The 19,915-nt window shown below is 42.7% G+C and overlaps 1 protein-coding gene across 7 annotated transcripts in view; it reads left to right on the top strand.

Annotated features, from left to right (window-relative positions):
• The window catches only part of phactr4b (phosphatase and actin regulator 4b), a 192,561-nt gene that overhangs the window by 16,103 nt on the left and 156,543 nt on the right, over positions 1–19,915 (top strand). The window lies entirely within an intron of this gene.

Here is a 19,915-nt window from a genome sequence, read left to right as displayed (position 1 = left end):
ATCACAATATGTATGGAAATCTTGGGCATTGACTCAGAGATAAATCAAAGAAAATTGGGTAGAATATGACTGAGATGTGAATCATGGACTGTCAAGCTTTTATGGCTCTTTTCCTTTTTATTTTAAACAAATCCATGGTGATGTAAATTGTTATGAGTATTAAGTGCTAGGATACCAAATTTCAATTGTTATTCACTGGGCACCATGGTGGTGTAGTAGTTAGTGTAACACTTACAGCTGGGGGCGTCAGAGTTTGGAGTTCCGTTCCGATGTCATCTGTAAGCAATTTGTATGTCCTCCCGTGGGTTTCCTCTGGGTGCTCCAGTTTCCTTCCACGTTCCAAAGACGTATTGGTTAGTAAGTTATTTGGTCTTTGAAAATTGTCCTGTGATTAGGCTAGCGTTAATCAGGGTTCCTGGGTAGTGTGGCTCGAAGGAGCTGTATCTCAATAAATAAATAATAAATATAGTTCCATGATAAAGAATCTAGTGCTTCCTGGCGTATATGTCAAATAAACTCTTCTTGGGCTTCCAGCCGGGTACAAGTACCGATTTTAAGCGACGTTTCAATGACTAAATCTGCCATTTTCATCAGGGATGATGCCTGGTCATGTTCAGTCCGGTGGTATTTATACCCAATCATCCATCCCTCCTGATTGGTTAGTCCCACCTTGTTTACAGTTGAATTCCAGTCCTTACTTGGAGCAAGACCTTCACCTTTGTTAAAATTCTTTTCCTCTAGTTTTTTTTTCAGTGGCTTCTTTCACTAGGTGGCCCCAAAAGCTATTGGCGCTGTACAGTAGTTTTATGCTGTCGAAGTCAATCCTATGGCCATTGTGAATGCAGTGTTTCCTCTACCAGTGATTTCTCCAGGTAACCCAACAGATGCATCTCCTGTGCTCCTTGATGCGTGTTTCCACCATTGCCGATATACACTGCTCCGCATTCACAGGGAGTCCTGTAAACGCCAGCTATCCTGATTACCAGGTCATCTTTGACTCACATAAACTGTGACTTGAGCTTCTTTACAGTTTACAGATCCTGTTTATAGTTCCTGTTCTATAGATATGCTAAGTATGCCCACAGGAAAAAGAATCCCAGGGTTGTATGTGGTGACATGTATGTATACTATAATAAATTTTACTTCGAACTTTTTCTGCACTTTATGCAGCAGTGATATTGATAGAGAAATTCTGTAAATAGTAGCAACAAGTATTCTTGCATTTTCCTTTACATCGATTTTCATAATGCATTATGTTATAGGAAACTAATGAATTAATCACTTTAAAGGACATTTTGATTTTATTCCAACACTGTTTCTCGTAATATAAATGGTCTTGGGTTGAAGTAGGGAAATAGACACCAATCTAAGGAGAACCTAATTAGTAAGTGTTAATGCTTTTAAACTTTCAGTTTGATGTTTAGTTTTGCACTGGTGCACCTGTGGTGGGTCTTTGCAGCCTTGGCTTTAAAGGAAAATACGGTGGATTCTGGTTAATTGGGACCATTTAAGTTTGGCCCAATTAAGCAGCTACTCCAATAACAAATGAAATGCAGATCAAAATAGGACACTACCAATAACATTATAGTAGTATAAAACTGTATTAGGTCTTAAGAGTAACAGTGTATGCTGCCGTGTTGATTGACTGTAAATGAACAAAACCGGTGCAGACACCTAGCGTAGATAATGGACTGCCTTTGGATGATTGCATCCTCCAAATCTTCATTCTCATTGTAACATTCAAGATAATTGTAGATGACTTCAAATTCTTTAAACTGTAATTCCTAACTTGTTGAAGTAGTGAAGTCATTTCATTTTCACTCCTGGCTGTCTCTGGCCTCTCCAAGCCTGAATGCTTGAAACCTCAGTGGGCAAGATAGTTCTGAATTGTCTTGCTGTTTATTTCTCACCGACTATCAATGACAAAGATCACTGCTTTTTGAACATTACAATGAGAATGAAGACTTGGAGGATGCAGTCATTGAAAGCTGCACCTGGAGAGTGTTGCCCATGTTTTTTCTGCATTTTGCATGTGATCGTGGACTATATACTCCTTTTTTTCAATCTTATAGATTTTATATACACACGTCCCATTCCCATTCTGATATGTCTATTCATGGCCTCCTCTACTGTCCAGGTCCCATTCCCATTCTGATATGTCTATCCATGGCCTCCTGTACTGTCAAGATGAAACCACACTCAGGTTGGAGGAACAACACCTTATATTCCGTCTGGGTAGCCTCCAACCTGATGGCATGAACATTGACTTCTCTAACTTCCGTTAATGCCCCTCCTCCCCTTCTTACTCCATCCGTTATTTATTTATTCTCTCTTTTTTTCTCTCTCTGTTCCTCTCACAATAACTCCTTGCCTGCTCTCCATCTTCCTCTGATGCTCCCCTCCCCCTTTCTTTCTCCCTAGGCCTCCCGTCCCATGATCTTCTCGTATCCCTTTTGCCAATCAACTTTCCAGCTCGTAGCTCCATCCCTCCCCCCTCCTGTCTTCTCCTATCATTTGGGATCTCCCCCTCCCCTCTCCCACTTTCAAATCTCTTACTAGCTCTTCTTTCAGTTAGTCCTGATGAAGGGTCTCGGCCCAAAACGTCGACTGTGCTTCTTCCTATGGATGCTGCCTGGCTTGCTGTGTTCCACCAGCATTTTGTGTGTGTTGCTTGAATTTCCAGCATCTGCAGATTTCCTCGTGTTTGAGTTTTTATATACTGTTTTTTTGCCCAATTGTCATGGGTTTTTTGTGCGGGGAGGTGGGATTTAGGGGGAGTCAATGTGCCTGATTCATTTTCTTTGTGTTTTTGTGGGGGAGGAGGGATTTGGGGATTGATGTGCCTGTTCCGTTTTGCTTGGTTTTTGTGCAGGGGGAGGGATTTTGGGGTTGATATACCTGATCCGTTTTGCTTGGTTTTGGTGTGGGAGGTGGGATTTGGGGTTTGATGATCGTACTACCTTTCTTTTCTTTCTTGGTTTCATGGCTATCCGGAGAATTGAAGAATTTCAGAGTTGTATACACTCAGACCCCGCTTAATGCTGAGGATGCATTCCATGGAGGTGGAGTGCTATGTGAATCAGTGCTATGAGGGGTCATTATAACAATACGTAAATGGACATGTGTGCCTGATTTAAGAAAAAATCAGACCTGGGATATATGATACATTATTTTATGTCTACACAGTAATTGGTGGAGTACCAAACACACAGATAGGCCTAACCTGTACATCAGTGGAGCAGCAGCAGCAGCTGAGTAAAATGGGTGTTGTTTACACCTTGGCGGAGGGACCAGGCTCCTCCAGCTTTGCCTTCTTCTTCAAGTAGGCATTGAGATTTGACAGCCTCTTCTTAAGTTTCCTCTCATGAAGTAGTTCTCGGAAGCATAAATCACGTCGAGAACACCTCTCTTTGCCTTATTGCTTTACTTCCAGTCAGGGTCATTATCAATGAACATTGCAAATTTCAGAGGTGCCAACATCGACCTGATGCTCACCAGCTTCCATATGCTGTGTCACTTGCAGTTTCACATCCATGCTAGTGCTTTTCCTAGAACTCTTAGGCTACGTCCACACTAGACCGGATAATTTGGAAAATGCCAGTTTCGAGTAAAGACGACAGGCATCCACACCAAGCGTTTTTCAAAGTATCTTCGCCCACATTAGAACGGATATTTGGGCGAATCTCCTCCTACTGGGCCTGCGCAGGACACACAGAAAACAAGCAAAGAGGAAACGGTATACCTGCTGCGCGTTTGTCCAGTTACAGACTAGAAAAACTGTAAAGGAATTACTGTTGGCTGTTGCGCAGGAGGACTTAAAACTAAAAAACAACAGATACTGGAACGTATGGAGGCAAAGGAAAGGTAGTTCACAGACAGTATGACCTGGCTGGCGACGAACATTGAAAAACTGACTAACTCTGTTGCATTAATAAAGCATCTTGATAAATGTATAAAACATGTCTGCATCAGTGTTATCTTGTATTTCCATACAACGTTACATTAGGCTGTTACACGTCTACTTTCAGAGAAGTACTTGCATAAATAGGTAAACCACCTTCATACAAGCAAGGACAGAAAACGGCAAAATGAGTAAACTTAATTATTCAGTAAGCTATGGGTCAAAGTATTTGGTGAGTACATTTCTAACCCTTCTAGCTTCAGTCTCGCTGCCGTCTGTTCTGAAATTGTTAGGTTGTGTGAGGGGTTACGTTTAAGAAAACAATGAGATGCCGTGCTGCCGCCATCAGTTCTGGCATGTCATGACAGCGTTTTTAAATAGTCAAAAAAGGTCTCTTTACAATTTAACTCTCACGCTGTTCACACCGACTGCGCGTTATCCGGCAGTGCTTGCGCAGTACCAAGCAGAAGCAGAAAAAGCATTGTTGTTGCGGTGTTGTCATGACAGCGTTTTAAAATATCTCCGTTTACCCCGTCTACACTGCAACGCGCAGCAATCGTTTTCAAATTTACAAACTCTGGAGAGTGTTGTAGAAAAGCTTCGTTTTCGGGGGATGAAAATGCGGTTTCAATGTGGACGGAGGGTCAAAACGAAGAGAAAAAGCTTTGTTTTCAAAATTATCCGGCGTAGTGTGGACGTAGCCTCAGATGTACGACCTTCACCAGAAGTTGCAGGCCATTTTCAAGACTTCATGGCTGGAAAAAAGGAATAAATTGGCGAGAGAGCAAGAACATTTACACGCAGGAAGGCAGGACATGAGCTAATATGTGAGTGGCGTAGAGCAGCGATCCCCAACCACTGGGTCGCAGACCGGTACCGGGCCGCGAGGAAGCGATATGATTTGGTCAGCTGCACCTTTCCTTATTCCCTGTCACGGCCACTGATCAGCCATTACGCATGCGAGGTCATGACCTGCGCATCATCCGTGTCAGGGCGGGAAGGCGATCAACTCCTCGAGCTTGCAAATGACGCCGGGCTGAAAAGTATGTTTGACATAACATCTCTGCTGGCATTTTGGATCAAAGTCAAGGCTAAATATCCTGAGATAGCCACGAAAGCACTGAAAACGTTGCTTTCATTTCCAACATTTTTCTGCTAAGCGGAGTTTTCTGCAATGAATGCAACTAAAACTAAATTGCGGAATAGACTAGACATAAGGAACCCCCTTCGAGTATTGCTGTCTCCCATCACCCCTCGATAGGACGGTGTTGTTGCAGGGAAACAAGCCCAGGGCTCCCACTGATTCAGCGATATTGGTGTGTTACAATGATTTTATATATTCATACGGGGAAATTATGTGCTGTGCGTTTAATATCCAAATATTACTTAAAATGTTATGATGCTATTGACTTATAAGTGACCTATATAACCATATAACAATTACAGCACGGAAAGAGGCCATCTCGGCCCTTCTAGTCCGTGCCGAACGCTACTCTTACCTAGTCCCGCCGACCCGCACTCAGCCCATAATCCTCCATTCCTTTCCTGTTCATATAGCTATCCAATTTTTCTTTAAATGATCATATCGAACCTGCTTCTGCCACTTCTACTGGAAGTTCGTTCAACACTTCAAGCTCCCGTGATAATTGACTTATCATTATATCCATGCGAGGAAAATATGCGCTGTGTGTTTAATATTAAATTCGTTAGATAATCCCTTTTAGAAACAGAATTGAGGGTATTACCCACTTATCACCTATATTCCGGTAGTGATTAACACCCACCCCCACGAACAGAATCGCCAAAAAGGATTTGCTTGGGGGGGAGGGGGAGAGGAATCGGCAGGTCACGACACGCATGCACATTGGTGCCCACGCAAGGCTTCATGGTCATTGTAGTCTTTTGGGTAAACAACGTATTTGACTGCTACTCTTGTTCGTTGGCAACCCTACCCCCGCCCCCCCCCCCACCCCGGTCGGCCGGTCCTCAAGAATATTGTCAATATTAAACCGGTCTGCAGTGCAAAAAAGGTTGGGGACCCCTGGCGTAGAGCGTATGTAAAGCGCTGCTCTCATTGGCTGATTGAATGTTTACTGTAATGGCAGCTGCTCTTGAGAATTTTTAAGTGTTGTTAAGAATGAATTTTTGCCATTTAAAAAAAATTTCAATAAAGAATCGAAGAACCGCTTTGTAACGAATCAGCACTATACAGGGTAGTGTTATGAGGGGTACTGAGTGTACATTGATAATAAATGAACCTTTGAACAAATACACGCAACCGGTACTGTTTAAGAGCTAAGCAATGTACGTGACTGATGCTAATTAGAAACTGTTCAGCAACAGTTTACTATCCCAGTTAAGCAGCATAGTGTCCCAAATGAATGAAGGAAATCTTGACTATTTTTTTAAATTAGTTATTGTTCTTCAAGGGTTGTTCCAAATAAGCAGTTGCCCTGATTAACTGGTGGCTCAATTAACCAGAATCCACTATCTAGCAGATTAAGTGAAAGTGCAGTGTAGGTACACAATAAATTGCAAGATCATAACTGGATTGTGAGGTCAATAATCTATCTTATCCTACTTGGGAACCATTCAGAATAACCATTCCTGGGATAGAAGCTGTTCATGAGCCATGTGGTCGTACGTGCTTTTGGGCTTCTCCCCAGCAGGAGAGGAAAGAAGAAAGAATATCCAGGGTTGGCAGGGTTTTGACCGTGCTCTGGGGGGGGGGAAACCCTTCATGTCTCTTTTAAGGCAGCACAGGCAAGATACTGGAGGAACTCAGCAGGTCAGGTAGCATCTGTGGAGAGGAGTAAAACAGTCAAAGTTTTAGGTCGAGACCCTTCATCAGGACTGGAAAGGCCAAAGAGTCGGGAGCAGCAAAGATCCAATTGGGAGCAGCGAGAGGATCTTACTGAATGCCCATCAAGGAGAGGACCTGTGTGTGATTCTGGATATCCAGCATCTGGAGAATCTCTTGTGTTTGTAAGTCCCCTTCATCCAAGTGTAATTTTCCTGACTGACAGTCTTTCTTTCCATGTCTGCTCTTCACCTGGCCTCTTCGACAGATAGTCATCAGCATCATTTGCTTTTTGACGTAGCAAATCGACTGCAAAAGTACAACTTGCTGGGATTTAATAGTTGTTAAAGTTAGTAGACAGAATGTTTGCTGCTCTAGAAACTTAAAAGGTTTCTTAAATGTTCGGCAAGATAGTGAGCAATTTACTTGAAGCTGGGAATAAGCTTGAGAAACTTAGATCATAGTGAGCAAATTTTAGTGGATGCTGAGAGTCCTGTGTCAATCTCTTGTCAAAACAGGAAGTGTCCCTAACCTTGACCTCTTTTTTTTAAAAAGAAAAGTTTGTTCAATGCCAACTGTGTACAAGAGGTCAGTCTTACTTGTGGGAAAGTTTAAAATCTCTGCACTGACATGGAAAAACAAATAGGACCTATAATGTCGAAGTTCAATTAGAATAAAAATCTGGTTGCATGTGTTTTGGAAGGACTAAAATGATCAAAAGAATAATTGTATTAATTTTCCTGAATGTTCAGATGTGGCTTATAAAGGAATTTGAATGTATCCAGCATGATTAAATGTGGAATGAAATTTCTGTTCTTTCCCTTAAGGAATAAGCAGTATTTGAATAAAGCATGCATAAACTTTCTGATTCTACCATAGGATTTTGTGAATAAATCATGCGAGAGTCGTTTTATATGCTTAACAAAAGCCAGCCCTTTAGTTCCATTACGAATAAAGCAAAAGCAGTCATCTCACGCTAACGTCATTACGACAGGCACCATCTCTTAAATACAACTCAAGGACAGTGTTTGTGAATTATGTAGAACAGTTTCTATTATGAACAGTATGTGTCATCTCTCACCCACTACATGACGTTACACAGGCCCCCTCAGAGTTCACCAAAACCAGCATTGTAAGTCTGCTTGGAGCTCGTATGAGCCTCTCAGCTGGGGTCCTATGTGGCGTGGTTGGAGAAACAGTCGGAGCCTGTGGCTCATCTCAGGGTTTGTTGACACGTACATGGTCATGTCGTGATGCAGAGGATGTCATAGAGGAACCATCCAGGTCTTGGTGTGTTGGTTTAAGGTGATCTACAGAAACACATTTGGGTTTGCCCTTCCTATCTACAGTAGAAGCCTTTTCGCTCCATTCCAAATGTGGAACAGGTCATTGTAAGAGGGCTTAAAGGGGCATTGATGTTCATCATGGCAATGAATGAGGTAGAACGTAGGTCATCTGGATCCTAGGAATGCTGTGTCCTATGATGGGAGGTAGAAATAGGTGTAAGAGAATTGAGTTTACTGAGGAGGGCAGAATGCTGCTGAGATGCCAACCAGGTGATCGTGGCATCAGGAATGAAATCACACAGCATCTGTAGTGGCTGCCTATACACCAACTTAGCTGCAGAGGAATGCAGGTCCTCTTTTGGAGACATTCTGAGCCCCAGCAGGACCTATGGGAGATGATCATGCCAATACTCGTCTGTCAGGGAGACGCTCAGAGCAGCCTTTAAGGAATGGTGAAAATGCTTGCACAGGCCATTGAACAGCGGGTGATAGACTGTAGTGATGCAAGTTAATGCCGAAGTTCTGGGTCATTAAGACCCAGAAGTCTGATGTGAATTGGGGCTGCGATTGCTAGAACTATCAGGTGGAGTACCCGGTGGCATGGGTCACTATGGTAAAGTGTATGAAACCAGTGCGGAGGGGGCGCGTGGGGATGCCAAACAGGTCAACATTGGTGTGGACAAACCATAATTCGGGGACTTTGAAAAGTAACAATGGTGTCGAAATACGATGGTTAAATTTTCGCCCACTGATGCATATCACAGGCTGTATTCCAATCTCGTACATCCTTCTTAATGCCATGCCACACAAACTTTAAAGGAACCAGTTTCTTTAAAGCCTTCCTGCCTAGCTGTGAGAGGCTATGAATGTAGTTAAAAACAGTACAACTCCAGTGTGCAGGCACAATTCGGTGAGGGCATCCAGTTAAGACATCACACAGGAGAGAAACTCCTGCGTCCCTGAACTTGATGTTAGCCAATCGCAAGCCCGTGACTGTTTTTTTGTAAGCCTGGATCTCTGGGTCAGCTGCCATGGTCAGCCCCACTGTGTAAAGCATTGATGGTGGGCTGTGAGAGGCAAACAGCCACTGCATTATATTTCCCTTTTTATGTGCTGTATGTCAGTCATGAGTTCCGAAATATGGGGCTGGTGGCGTTCCTGCCGTGCTGACCAAAGGTCTGACGCTTTGGCCATCAAGGAATGAACATTGTGAAATGCTGACCCTATCAGTAGAAAATGAAAATGACAGACGGCCAGATAGAGATGGAGAAGCTTGCTGTCAAACGTGCTGTACTTCCTGTTGGAGGGAGCGAAGTTGCGGGTTGAAGAAGGCAGGCAGCTGCCACACACCTCCAACCAACTGTTTGTGTGCAGCATAAGAGTTTCTTTTAAAATGAAACAGGGATGGTGATTGCCCAGGAGAGAAGCATGTGGTCCAGTAGTTCTGAAGGCCAAGCATCAGCTAAGCCAGGCAAGAAGAGCAACTGTTTGGCGGGCTCAGCCTCACAGTCAAATAGTCTGTAATAAGTGAGTTTTAAGAGTGATATGTAGTTGCAAGAAGTTGTTTGCGAAGCCTTTGCAATTACCTGGTTTTCTGTATTAATTACTCACAAGATGTGGTCTGATCTACATTTAAGTTATAATACAATCTGCCTAAACTAATAACACACAAACAATTGTATTACTTCTCATCTGTATAGATTACACCATTTAAACAATCACAGTTTAGGTTCAAAAGAGTATGTGAACCTCTGGGATATTGCCTACTTCAAAAGCTATTTGGAGTTGGACGTTTCAATCAACGAAATGAGATCGAAGGTGTGGGTTGCAGAGGTGCCCTGCCCTATTTAAAAAGAAAGTCCGATTCTTTAGAAGAAGAATTGTAGAGATGCTGAAGCTGGAAAAGGCTACAAAAGCATTTCTGAAGACCTGAGGTGTTCATCTACAAATGGAGGAAATTCAGTGCTGTTGCTACTCTCCTGAGGAGTGGACATCCTGCAAAGATCACATCAAGTGCACAATGTGCAATGCTGAAGGAGGTGAAAAAGAACTCCAGGATAACGCAAAAGACCTGCAGAAATTTCTAGAGCATGCTAAAGTCTCTGTTCATGTGCCCAGTATAAGAAAAACACTGAACAAGAATGGTGTTGTTGGAAGGACACCACGGAGAAACAACTGCTCTCCGAAACAAAACATTACTGCACATCTCAAAATTGCAAAGGACCACAACGCTTCTGGGACAATGTTTTGCAGACAGATGAGACAAAAATTGAACTTTTTGACAGAAATGCACATGGCTATGTTTGGAGGAAAAAGGGCACTGCATGCCAACACCAAAACCTCATCCCAACTGTGAAGCATGATAGAAGGAGCATCATAGTTTTGGGCTGTTTTGCTGTCTCAGAACCTGGATAGCTAGCAATTGGCAAGGGAGCAATGAATTCAAAATTGTTTCAAGACATTTTACAGGAGAGTGTCTGGATAGTGGTTCATCACCTCAAGCTTAATAGAAGTTGAATGATGCAACAACACATTGATCCAAAACACAAGAGTAAATCAACAGAATGGTTTTAAAAAGAAGAAAATTCATATTTTGGATAGCCAAGTCAGTGTCCAGATCTTAACCCAATTAAGATGCTGTGGCATGGCCTGAAGAGGGTTGTTCATGCAAGGTATCCCAGAAATATGGATGAACTGAAACAGTTTTGTATGGAGGAATGGTCTAAAATTCCTCCTTGTTATTGTGCAAGTCTGATCAGCAGCTACAGGAAACTTTTGGTGGAGGTTATTGCTGCTTAAGGAGCTCCTACCATTTATTAAATACAAGGCTTCACATACTTTTTGCAGCCTGGACTGTGAATGATTAAATAACATCTTCAGAAAAGATATGAAAAGTATAACTGTTTGTGCTATTAGTTTAGGAAGATTATGTTTGTCTGTTATCAGAAACAGAATCAATTTAATATCACTTGCATATGGTATGTGTGTGTGTATAAAATTATACATACTATATATATATAATATTACACATACTATATATAAGAGAGAGAGAATGAATGAGAGAATATGAAGTAAATAGTTAAACTAAAAAAAATGCAAAAACAGGAAAAAATAAGTGAGGTAGTGTTCATGGGTTCAATGTCCCTTTAGGAATCGGATGGCAAAGGGGAAGAAACTGTTTCTGAATTACTGAGTGTGTGCCATCAGACTTCTATACCTTCTTCCTGATGGCAACCATGAGAAGATAGCATGTCCTGGCTGATGGGGGTCCTTGATGGACGTTACCCTTCTGAGACACCACTTCTTTCGATCCTGTGCTGTAGTCTTCCCAAACCAGGAAGTGATGCCGCCTGTCAGAATGTTCTCCACAGTACATCTGTAGAAGTTTTTGAGTGTCTTAGGTGACAAACCAAATCTCCTCACGCTCCTAATAAAATATAGCCACTGTCTTTCTTTCTTTACTAGACAACCGGGTGACCCATTGGGGAACCCTTTGAGAGAAAGGCAGGGCAGTCTGGTGTGACCAGAATGAACATTAAATTTCCCTGAATACTGTTGCTATCGCTTTGCTTTGGAAATTAAAGAAGGAAAACTGAGTTTATTAAAGAAGAAAGATGCATAGCAAGACGAATATAGCTCCTCCTCGTCTAACGAAGGACACTTTTCATGACAACATTTCTGGTTGATCTGCCACCCTTCAAGAATACTCTTAACTTTTTCATTTCTTTTTCCCCGGCTTAAAGCCACATACAGTTGACCATACTGGAATACCGGTTTCTCCAGATAAATCAACACATTTTCCATGGTTTGGCCTTGTGCCTTATGTGTTGTCATAGCAAAGCATGACTGTATCGGGAAATGGCTCCGCTGAAGAGGGACATCTTCCCCTTCTGATAAACTGAGAGTAATTCTTGGGATCATGACAATGTCATTTTTGAACGCACCAATGTTTATCTTTGCTACGATGAGATTGTCGTGCAATTCTCCCACCATCATTCGTGTTCCGTTGCAAAGCCTTGGTGGATCCAAGTTCCTCATTGAAATGATGGGAGATCCCCTCTTCAGTTCCAGTTTATGTGGTGGCAATCCAGAGAGTTCGACCGAATCAAGGAACTCTGTTGGAAAATGAATGGCGTTAGCTCCTTCACTTACGGCATTGAAGGAACAGTATTCTTTCATGATTCCAGGGAAGCGTCTAATGCTTGTGAAGTTTATTTTTCACATCATTTCATTGAGAGGAACCAAGATAGAATTCCTCGAGAACAGTTCTGCAGGATTGTCGAATGTCGGGTAGATGAAATCAATACGTTCTTCCATAGTTTTTGCTGGCAGCATCGTATCTTCAGGTAATTCGATTTCAACATTTTCATTTTTCTCAATCTTGTCTTCTCCAACATCCAATAAGAACTCAGAATATTGTCCTTCTTCCTCACTCAATCGCATGTTTCTCTTCAATTGAAACTTGAAGCTTCTCCATAAGTAGGATTTTTTTATGCATGAATTCTCCACACCAGCATCATTTCCTCGTTTCACAACTGCTAGAAGCTGAGGGAAATCGCCACAGCAAATGGTTAAGATACCCTCGAAGGCCTTATTCTTGCCGCATACATCAGAAAGAGTATGGTCCATGGCTTCGAAGCTCTCCCTCCTAATCATGGGGCACTCATTCCAGACAATAAGCCTTGCATTTCGGAGTAAATTTGCAGTATTGGTGTTTTTATCAATGTTACAAAGGGCATCTTCATTGACTTTGAGGGGTACCTTGAATGCGCTGTCCTACCACCAGGCATCAATGTTGCTGCAATACTGGATGATGGTACAGCAATAGCAACACCTCCATCTCCCCTAACTTTAGCAAGGATCAAGTTGATGATAAATGTCTTGCCCATTCCTCTTGGTGCATCAATGAAAATCATTGAAGAGAGATTCCTTTCCAAGCAGTCACACAGATATTCATATACTTCTCTTTGCTTATTATTCAATAGGGGCTCCTTCTGTGAAACAGATTCCTGTTGTTCATCTCTGTTGAATTGCAGTTCACACAATAATTCCAGATTGCCAACACTTTGAGTAATTGTACTGCTTCTTGGTGTCGGCAAGTTTTATTCTTCAAGCGTTTTGCCCAAGTTCTCAAGCTTCTCTTGGAAATACAGAAGAGCTTGTCTATGATGCCTCTCATCAATCATGATATTAGGATCATTGATAGTTCTCCTCTCCATTGGTAAGAAATCCTCAGACATTGCATTCTTGAACCGGTTCCATAATTGCTGTGGATTGTTGATTTCAGTGTTTGTTAGCAAAATGACAAACAAATCTCTCATTGCTCTGGGCATTCTTGTTCTCTCTGCCTCCTTGTTCTCTCTGCCTCTTCCATAGTTTGCTGCCAATGATCGTCAGCTGGCAACAATCCTCTCTCTCTGCAGACGTCTTTGACTGATGGAGGGATATCTCCATCATGTGTTTTCAATGATTTGAAAGATACTGGCCCCTTTATGTGATGAATAAGAAGTCTCAAATAGTAGTGGTCACCAGTTCATGGAGAAACGGTACATACTCGGCCCAGAACATTTGCTTCAAAAATCCCGGAGTACTCCTCCACTCTTTTCCTCATTCTCCTTCTTTCCCATCTCTTATTAGTCCAAGTGTAGAATCTGGGAATATCCACATGGTACAGGGTTCTTGCAAATGGATCGCGAGTGCAAAGATCCATGAATTCCGTTAAAGTGGTTCTTGCCATATCATTATTCAGTTGCACAGCAGCATTATCTCGAAAGAATACTTGATGCTGTTGGGGAAGGTGCACTTGAAGGTGAACAATGGCTGGTTCCCTCTCGTGAATTGGAAATCCAAATGTCGATCCGACAGCTTCAGAGAGCCCAGTGTATCTGCTTGTCAAATACTGTGTGATTTCGTCTTCTCTATTCACTCCAAAAATTGCCTGATCACTCCCCTTCATGGTATACTTGATGGACTTGACAGATGAGCATATTTCTACATTTAGATGACAATTGAACAGCCTCAATAGTTGGGCATTATAGGGTACCACCCATTCAGAAGTTATAGTTTGACTTTGTCGTCTTACTTGATGACCTTCGAATCCTCCCGTTTCCACAGACTGTCTCCTATACGCAGGATATGAATCATCCCCATACCTTGTATGCTCAATGAATGACCTCGGGTACCTCATACTGCATGTACCATTTTGCCAACATGGTGATTTAGTGGTGCAATACAGACCATGCATCATGTGCTTCAAGACCGATTCATGCAGCTCGGGATCTTCATTTGGCTCTGGTATTTCTGCTTGCATGAATCTATCATAATTTTGTGGTCTCGGCTTGGATGCTTCATCGAGCCGCAACAGACAGTGCAAATGAGACAGACCCCGCTTTTGGTATTCAACACTTACAATGTAAGCGATACACCTACCGAAGAGACCATTTGTTCCAGTGAGGTACTTCATAAACAACTTTCTCTTCAAGTCAAACACTCTTGCGATTAAATCCGGCCAATCGTTTGGTTGCTGATGCAAAAAAAGATGCTGTCGGATTTCGGGCCAGTTTGGATTGCATGTCATTGTAATGAAAAATGAAGCATTACCATACTTCCGTATATACATCATGGCGTCCTGACATCATTCCATCATGTATCTTGGTCCACCAACAAATGTTGAGGAGAGGATGATGCGCCTTCTGATGTTTCTGAAATCACTCAATGCATCAGTCAGGTATGTTGTTGATCTCATGGTTGCTTGATTCATTCAGATGTAGCTCAGCCTCTCACCTTCAATCTTAGCAGCCATATCAACCAAGTATTGTTGGAATAGCTGTCCTCTTCTGAGAAGGTTATTAAACTCATTCTCATGGTTCATTGTTAGATATGCATAATAACGCATTGCCATCATTTTCCTGTTGTTCGTCATTCAGAGTTGATGATGCCAGCCATCGTCTCCAAGTGGAAAGAAAAATACGGATTGAGAGCTGTCACAGGAGCGATGGGACTCTGAAATTATTTGCAAATTGCCTCCTCGTTCTTTCTACACAATGTGCCATGATCTTGCTTCAGGTTCAGTGCTGTTCGGTTTAATGACAGCAACTCCGTTGGCAATTTGTGCATTAAATCTCCTCTCATGTTCAAATGCCGGAATCCGGTCAGGATCAATGACAATGGATGCCTCTGGCATGCCTCGAATTTGTTCTTTTGCAAGTCGAAGGGACGCAATGTACGGGTTTCGTTGTCGTAGCAGGTTTTCCAATAATTCAACAATCTCACGTTGAATTCCATCGTTCTGTAGTATCCCCATTCTCAATTCTACGCTGTCTTGAGGATCCATGAAGTAAATTTGAAGGAATCGGGCTTGCTCGTTGGGGTCTGGCATTAAACGTCTGATGTAATGATGGATTTGGCCTTGAGTAATCACAGAAGGATTCCATCCATTCCTCGTTGGAAGGGCTCTGGCACCAAAGGATGCCATTTGGAAGAGGCAATTGTATTGTCTGATGCTCTTCCTGAACTCTTTTGCAATAGGTTCATCATTGCTGTATAAATTGAGGAGTTCATTGGGTAGAGGTTGCAAATTGCCCATCCTGACCTTTCCCTTCATACAGCAGAAATTTGCGGTTTCTCCAGTAAGTAGGAAGGCACGACAGTGAGGGCATACTCTAGTCATTGTACCAACATCAGCAGAAATGTTACAGCATGTGAGTCGTGCATTTTGCCTTGCTCTTTCTCTGTCGAGGTATTGTCGTTGAAAGTGGGCATTGTTGTGTTCAGCAACTCTCGCAATAATTACCCCTTGCCGCATATTTTCAAGTCGATCTTCCCTTTTCTCCTCTGTCTCTTCCTCTCTCCTCCTTCTGTGCCTGTTTTTGTCATTCTGGAGATGCGCAGCCCTTTCATCCCCCATCTCTTCATCTCTTCTGCTGTTTGTTCTTTGTCTCTGATCCTAGAGACGTGGTTTTCTCAGCTCCTTTGTCTCTTCCTCTCTCCTCCTCCTATGCCAGTTGTTGTCATTCTAGAGACACGCAACCCTTTCATCCTTCGTCTCTTTATCTCTTCTACCATTTGTTCTTTCTCTCTGATCCTGGAGTCGTGCAGCCCTGGCCTGATCCAATTCTTGTTCTCTTCTCCTTCTGTGCCTTTTGTTTTCATTTTGGAGATGTGCATACCTCTCCTCCTCGGTCTCTTCTTCTCTCATCTTTTTTGTCCTGACTCTTTAATCCTGGAGTCATGTGGTCCTGACCTCATCCGATTCTTGTTCTCTCCCTCTCCTTGCTGCTTCCTGACGATGTTTGGCGTAATCTCTTGACCATGATGTCCCCCTTCCCTTTCCACACTCATAATTAGGCTGACCATATTTTTTTACCTTAATGCTGGATAGAAGATACGAAACAGTAACACTGAAGCCTCCAGGATGCTGATTTCTCTTGATGATGTGGTTGGCGCTCTCCTAAATGGACGTGAAATAGTCACCACTGTCCTTTGCAGCAAAGGGTTTGATGGGTGTTTCGAGGTACTTCATTACAATAAGATTTAATTATCTCTTATTAATGGTTTGCGGTTTGATCTGTCCCAATCCTGCACGTGCTGATGGTGATTAGCAGAATGTGACCGCTCGAAATAGAGCTGCCCTGCCCTTTTGCTGCGGTTGGTGTCATTGCTGTGAGCATCGTGAGGTGCTGCTGAGGCTGACTGTGCGCTTATGTCGTGGTGTCACATCGCGGTTTCCATGAAAGCTGGAATCGGGTGTGGAAAGCGGAGCCTGTTGACAAGTGAGCAATTTTATATGAATATAACCCTGACCTTTGCGTGCATTCTGTAAGTTAGTGCATTTTAAGTCCATTTAGTCAAAAAAAAGTGCCTCTTTAATGCACCGTTTGGGCTAATTTGAGGCACAAACAGGTAAGCAGAACGAGAATTTTAGCAATGTATAGATAGCTGCATTGATATGTTAGGACCAGGTTAGATCCTTGGATCTGGACACCCAGGAACTCGAAATTGCTTATTCTCTTCACTTCTGACCTTCTATGAAGATTGGTTTGTGTTTCCTTGGCCTACCCTTGCTGAAGACCACAATCAGTTCTTTGGTCTTACTGATGTGGAGGGCAAGGTTGTTGTTGCGACACCACTAAACTAGCTGGCATGTCTTGCTCCTGTACGATGGTTGTGTCATCAGCAAGTTCATAAATGGCATTTGAGCTCTGCCTAGCCACATAATCATGGGTATAGAGAGTACATCTGTGGGCTAAGCACACATCCCCACATCCCTGAGGTGCTCCAGTGTTGATCAAAAAGCAGGTATTATCACCAATCTGCACAGAGTCCGTTTAGGAAGTCGAAGATTCAATTGCAGAGGGAGGCACGGAGGCCCAGGTTCCATTGCTTATCGACCAAGACTGTCAGAATGATGGTGTTAAACACTGAGCTACAGTCAATGGAACAGCATCTAGACATTGGTATTGTCCAGGCTGTGTGAAGAGCCATTGGGATTGCGTCTGCTGTAAACCTATTGTGGCAATGGGCAAAATGCAGTGCGTCTAGGTCCCTGCTGAGGCAGGAATTGATTCTGGCCATGACCAACCTCTCGAAGTATCTCATCACCATAGATGTGAGTGCTACTGAATGATAGTCATTGAGGCTGCTCACACTACTCTGCTGGGGCTCTGGTGTAATTGTTACCTTTTTGAAGCAGGTGAGAACATCTGACCGTAGCAATGAGAGGTTGAAAATGCCTTTGAATACACCTGCCAGTTGGTTGGCACAAGTTTTCAAAGCCTTACTAGGTACTCCATCGGGCCTTCCCCCTTACGAGGGTTCATCATCCTGGCATTGGCCTCCGAGATGCTGATCACAGGGTCACCAGGTGCAGCAGGGATCTTTACAGCTGTAGTTGTATTCTCCCTTCCAAAGCAGGCTTAAAATGCTCTGAGCTCATCTGGTAGTGAAACATTACTGCCATTCATGCTATTGGGTTTCACTCTGTAGGAAGTAACGACCCTCAAACCCTGCCAGACTTGACGTACGTCTGATGTCACCTCCAACTTCGCTCAGAATTGTTTCTTCACTCTTGAAATAGCCCACTAAGTCCTGATATTTTTGTGCAGGCCTGGGTTGCCAGACTTTAGTGCCACAGATCTTGCCCTCAGCACACGACAAATCTCCTGGTTCATCCACGGCCTTTGGTTTGGGAGTGTATAGCACGTTTTTGTGGGCACACAGTCATCCACACAGGTTATAATGAAGTCAGTAACAAGTGTGGCATACTTGTCCAGATTCAAAGATGAATCCCTGAATACAGTCCAGTCCACCAATTCAAAGCAGTCCTATAAGGACCTCTGTGCTTGCCTTGTCCATACCTTCTTGGTCCTCTCTACTGGTGCTGCAGTCTTCAGACTCTGCCTGTACTCAGAGAGTAGAAGTACAGCCAGGTGATCAGACTGCCCAGAGTGAGAGTGTGGAAATAGCACGGTAGGCATTCTTGATGGTGGTGTAACAATGATCCAGTGTGTTGTTTCCTCAGGTACTACAAGTGTTTTGTTTAGTTGTTTAGTGACTTTTTCAAGCTGGCCTTGTTAAAATCCCCCAAAGTGATGAAGGCGTCAGAGTGTGGTGTTTCATGCATGTTGATCACATTGTTCAGATCATCTAGAGCCTGTTTGATATTGCTCTGGAGTGGAATGTACACCACTACCAAAAAAAATCACTGAAATCTCCCACAACAGGTAAAATGGACTGCACTTAATTGCAAGCTATTCCAGGATAATTGGGGCATCACTGACACATTGGTACACCAGAGGAGTTGATCATGAGTCATACACCTCCACCTCTGCTTTTGAGAGACTCGCGAGTCCTATCTCAATGGTGTACAGTGAACCCGGCAATCTGAATTATTGTGACTTGGATGAAGATCAGACCACATTTTATGAGTAATTAAAACAGAAAACAAGGTAAGGGGTTCACAGACTTTTTCTTGCAACTGTATTTATCACGCTTAGGTGAGTGGTGAAGCAGATTCACTACTCTGTCTGCTGGGGAACTAAATTCGAGATGCTATTACATATTAAATTTGAAATTGTCCACCGTGATTCCTCACAGTGCGAATTGTGCTTCTGCCTGTGAAAACCATGCGGTAGCATTCTGCTCCCAAAACTCCAGAAACTTCAGAGCAACTGTGTAATTGACACATGACTCTGGAGTTCTCTGAGAGTGTCGGGGTCCCAGTACAGGATTTTGTGAATAAAACTTGTGGGAGTTGTTGTATATGCACGATGAAAGCTGCAGACTTTTACTTCTATTACGAACAAACCTAAAGCAGTGGCCTTCCACTGACATCATTACAGCAGACACAACAACTCAATGATGGTGTTTGTGAATTGTAGAGCAGCAGTTTCTATTACGAACAATGTGTCATCTGTTACCGATTACATTACCCTACACGACACTTGGAAAACTAAACTTCCCTATCCCGTAAGAGCCAAAAACAAGAGATGTGTTTATTCTGTGCCTCTAGAGTGGATTCTCTTTTGGGCCCCAGTGGTATAAGAAAGTATGTTGGAATTGGGTTCCTAAGGGGAATATAGTTTTAATTGTAGAAATTATAATCAACTTTAATGGGATGGATATTGGTAAACATATGTTTGATATTATGAAATTGATTATGAATGTAAGGAATGCATATATCTGTCAATGCTTCCAGCATTCTGCAGTCGAATAATCTGTGTCGATGTTTTATTTTGGTTGTCTATCATATTCAGTACTGATTGACCTTTGTTGCAAAAGAGGGCAGCTGAATTTTGTTTGTTCTGCGTTCATTTTGTGATCTTGTCTGTTAGTGTATCGGCAGGAAAGTTTAGAATTAAGTACAGAATTAATAATCTTCATCCTGGTGATACTGGTGATTAGGTTCACACATGGCCATCTTGGTAAAGA

The sequence above is a fragment of the Mobula hypostoma genome, chromosome 26 (assembly GCF_963921235.1).
Source record: "Mobula hypostoma chromosome 26, sMobHyp1.1, whole genome shotgun sequence".
Taxonomy (NCBI): domain Eukaryota; kingdom Metazoa; phylum Chordata; class Chondrichthyes; order Myliobatiformes; family Myliobatidae; genus Mobula; species Mobula hypostoma.
This window is presented reverse-complemented; position numbering and strand designations above follow the sequence as displayed.